The sequence below is a fragment of the Sinocyclocheilus anshuiensis genome, unplaced genomic scaffold (assembly GCF_001515605.1).
Source record: "Sinocyclocheilus anshuiensis isolate Anshui unplaced genomic scaffold, SAMN03320099.WGS_v1.1 scaffold297, whole genome shotgun sequence".
NCBI classification, from domain to species: Eukaryota; Metazoa; Chordata; class Actinopteri; order Cypriniformes; family Cyprinidae; genus Sinocyclocheilus; species Sinocyclocheilus anshuiensis.
In genome coordinates, this window is record NW_015536479.1 from 84,844 (window position 1) to 89,507 (window position 4,664).

The 4,664-nt window shown below is 40.5% G+C and overlaps 1 pseudogene; it reads right to left on the reverse strand.

Annotated features, from left to right (window-relative positions):
• The window catches only part of LOC107668724 (sprouty-related, EVH1 domain-containing protein 1-like), a 9,346-nt pseudogene that overhangs the window by 4,122 nt on the left and 560 nt on the right, over positions 1 to 4,664 (reverse strand).

Sequence of the window (4,664 nt, forward strand, 5' to 3'; positions counted from 1 at the left end):
TATTGAATCGAACTCAAGTTCGTTTCCCCCCTCGGTGCGGATCTTTTGGGCAGGTACGGACCAAACATGTACTAAACGTGTACTAAGGTCATCCATTCATAGGTTCATCCATTCAACTATACCAGAGTTAATTTGGAACCGGACCGAGACCACCTCTTCAGCTTGGTCTTGGTACGGTTGTTTGGTCCACACCTGAGTGCAATTGCTGTATTCACACCTGCCCAAAAGATCTGCACCAAGGGGGGAAACGAACTTGAGTTCGATTCAATTGAACCAAACAAGACAGGTGTGAATACACCCTTACAATTTCTTATTGATTTTTCCCTTTTTGTACACATGGACACAGCATTGACGGACATACCAGAATCAACTTTCAAGCAATGTGAATCCTTTACCTGGGCTGGGGTCTGCGTCGTGCAGGCGTGCCCTGTCCCATACGCAAACTCCTCTGTGGAGCGCACAAAACAGGTGGAGGACGACTCACTGGTCACAATGGTAATGGGTTTGGGCAGCATCTCTTTTCTGCTGTTGGATGACGACTCACTCCCTGTATGAGACTGAGACAGACTGCAAGTCATCAAACATGCAGAACCACCTCATGCTTACGCAACAAGATGGAGGATAGAAGGTGTACATGTGTAGTTTGGATTTTCTTGTTTTATGAATGAGTCATTCACTAATTCTGCTTTGACTTCATTTGAATAGCATTCAAAAAAAGAAACTAAATTATTGTCAATATTTTAGACAGGAAACGGCAAAGCAAGTTATTATATTTTGATTAGTTCTGATGATCACAAAGACAATTTTCTTTGGAATGACATGCACCGGTGAATCGTGCACAATAAGACCAGAAACACATAGGAAAATAAATAGTCAATTTTGATTTATTGACTTCAATGTCTGTCGTGACTTCATGAGTATCTAGGCACGAAGTAATTCTGAGACAGACACAAAGATTAACCAGATACTTTGAAGCACTTTGATTTGATAAAAACACTCACTGCTTGACCGTCATCCTCAGTGTCTCCCTCTTCAGGTGTCGAGGAGGATGGCGAGTCAGATCCTGCAGGGAAATATATATAAAAAAAAAAAACAGATTCTGGTTTATCATAAATACATTTCAAGAAAGAAAATAGGAGTTCACATTAGCAATATCCTTGCATGGCATTGTCTTCTTCATTGTACTGGTACATTTAGAGGCCAGAAAAACAGGGTTATTTGGCTTTAAACCTCTAAACTACATTAAATTCTTTCACTCCAGCTTCCTGTTCACTATCTTTTGCTGCTTCTGTACCTCTGTCCAGCTTCTCAAGGACACTTTGAAGCCCCCTCTCGAAGGAGATGGCGTCAGCTGGACTCTGGAAGGTCAGACCAAACTTCCTCTCCTCCACACGCCAATGATGGAAGATGGGGTTCACCTTGTTGTAGACCAGACCCTTTTGAATGGCGCATTCCAGCACAGGCTGCACGAAGAAAAAAAAAGAGACAGGCGGGTCACTTGCGGGCCACTCGTGAGGGCAACTACCAGATTACCCGAACTACCAGGACTGTCAGGCTGAGGGAACATCAGTGCACTCAAAGACAGGCATGAACACACACGCACACACTCACTGCTCGATCGCGTAGCCGTTCTCCACGTATGACGTACTCTCTCCGCCCACGACCTTCAGAGCTCCGCCCCTTACATATAATCACATGACTGAGGCCGCCACCTCCAAGGGGCACCCAGCCACCGCTAGAATCGTCACGTGTCATCACCACCGCTCGGACACGCACACTGTTAGGGAAGTGAAAGCAGTGAGTGCACTAGCCAGCTGAGCGCAAACACACACACACCCACACGCACAACCACAGACTTTGAGACATAGGCAATTAAAGAAGAAAATACAACCATCAGTATAAAATATCAAAATAGCCTCAAAATGAAGGTAACTGACAATTAATAGGGAAAAGACACAGAGATGCAGAGTGAAGATGTGTAAGGAAGTACTATTATTGGCCTGCAATATACACTGAAATGATGACGTTCATAAACCATTTTGCTTCTGTAATCTTTCTGGATATATTTCCGAGTGAAACTAAATATTCAGTGAGAATAAAGGTGAGGTGGGACATTGGATTTTATGCATTTGAAGTTTATTAGATCATGAAAAGTGGACGTTAATGCATCATAAAAAAGAAAGGATGTTTCAGATAATCAGCAAGTTACATTACATCTGTAAAAAAAGAAAGATTTTATTAATAGAAATAGCATGCACTAATGAACTGGCCATCAAAGAACACGCATTAAAAAAAGTTAAGTTCAGTTTGATTTCATGTTGACTGACATTTTGGAAGTACTTAGTAGTGAAATGTTTTTAACCTCTACAATCGTCCTTTTTTTTTTTTCAATGTTGAAAACTTAAAGCCAGCCGGTTCAAGCCAAATGCAAGCAAGGTTAGTCTGGAGATTGGGGTTTTGGAAGGAAACACACCTCACAGTCTTTTGCTACAATATGGTTGATGTGATGGTCACAGCTAGCAGCAGACACGTGACTGGAGGGGACTGGATGAAACATGTTTGGCTCTTTTCCCTGCCCACGCCATGATGATGAAGTTAGTCCAAATGAAGAGTCATTTCAGAGGTGGAGCAAGTTATTTGCAGTGTTGGGGAAAGTTACTTTTAAAAGTAATGCATTACAATATTGCATTACTCCATAAAAAAAGTAACTAATTACGTTACTTAGTTACTTTTTTATGGAAAGTAATGCATTACATTACTTTTTGCGCTACTTTTTAAATCTGGACAGAGCTTGCTTGTTTGTTTTTAAAATAAAAAAGTTGTATTTTTGGCAAATATAAAAGCCTTTTCACACCAAAAGTGAAATGAATAAGCCTCAGGCTGAAGGGAAAGTACATTTACGTCCGTACAGTAGAATGCAGAAGAAGAAATTTCAACACACTTCAGCAGTAAAAAAAGACACAAATGTTTGTCTAGAGTAATTTGTGCTTATTAGTACGGTTGAACTGGATCATCGAAGGTCAAAAGCAAAGACATTGGTTAATAGAATGGGATTAAATACATAAAGGATATTTGTGTTGTTTAACATTTAATTATTGCAGGTTTGCGTCATATTCTGAGTTGCATAATTTTTATTCATTTTGAGGAATACTGAAACTGTGTGTGTTGTTTTTTTGTGAGTGAGCTGAATTAATGCATATTCATATTTATTTTAGAACTACAGTAACATCTTCTGATTTCTCTCAACATGGGGACAGGAGAGCTGTCAATCAATAAATTGGAAAAAAAAAAGTAACTTGCGTTACTTATTTGAAAAAGTAACTCAGATATTCTCTTGTAAATTAAAAAGTAATGCGTTACTTTACTAGTTACTTGAAAAAAGTAATCTGATTACGTAACTCGCGTTACTTGTAATATATTACCCCCAACACTGGTTATTTGTTAAAATATCACTGAGAATTAATGTGTACCACAATAGGGCCCATAACATACATTTAACGTTCAGTAAATTTGGTTAATTTTTATGCTGACGTTAAAGATGCAATTGATTTCACCCCTTTTGGCAACAACATCCATTCGCAAGATTTAGCCATACAGTAGACAATGAATATGACACAACCCCCTTTCCAAAACTCCGCCCCGAACTCGCAAAGATCTGAAAGGCTGAGAACGTTTCTGATTCGCTAGAAAAGGGCGGGCCGCTCCCCCCTAGTTCTGCTGTGACAGAGACAGGTGTGATTTGATTTGTCAAGAAGACGCCCATTTTAGTGATATCCGTCAGGTGACAGGGTCATTTTATGCTTGATATTCAAAAAATCGCCCTTTAATATAATTTTGAATGATTCCTTGACACAAGATGGTGTGGCATGGTTGCAAGGACTGGTTTATTGTGTTAAATGGATTGAATGATCTTAAATCACAACGTCACGTGCGCTTTGTGCATTCCCTAAACTATAGGAAATATATCAACAGTGAAGCACGATTATAACAATGAGAGGGGTTTTTTAATGGACGGTCACGTGGGCGAGGAAAATCTAATCACACTTTCCAGCCATCGCTCTTTTCTGTAGAAAAGTCTTTAATACAGTCGTTCCGCATTTACAATGAAACCGACATAAAACAACAAAGAGCATAATGGCTCCATATGGGGGAGTAGCACAACGAAGGAAATCGTAAATAAATGAATGGCCCGCGGGGAATGAAATGTGTGGAGGTGATGAGGGAGAGGGTGGGAGATGAAGAGTTGAGATGTATCAATGAACGCGCCCATTCGCCATACAAGGCCCTCACAGCGGGTTTCCAGTCCGACAAGCTCCATTACAATAAACGCTATGAAATCACATCCATTTTGATTCAGAGCCCCGTTTGTGTTATTAAACGGCATCAGTTATTATAAGCCATTGCAGCACCGTATCGACACGCGTTCATCCCGCTGTTTTATGAATGGATAAAACCACATATAAGCTACAGCACGGCAAATTCAATGAGTGGGTGAAAGGAGGATATGGACAAGAAGAAGACGAAGAGAAGCGCGGAGGGGGGAGACATGAAGGAGGAGGGGGTGAGAGAAAAATCACATTTCATTCATAAAGTTTGGCTTTAAAAATCATAATGAAACTCGGGACGCGTTGATAAAAGCATCCCTCTCCGCCTCCATCCCGCCA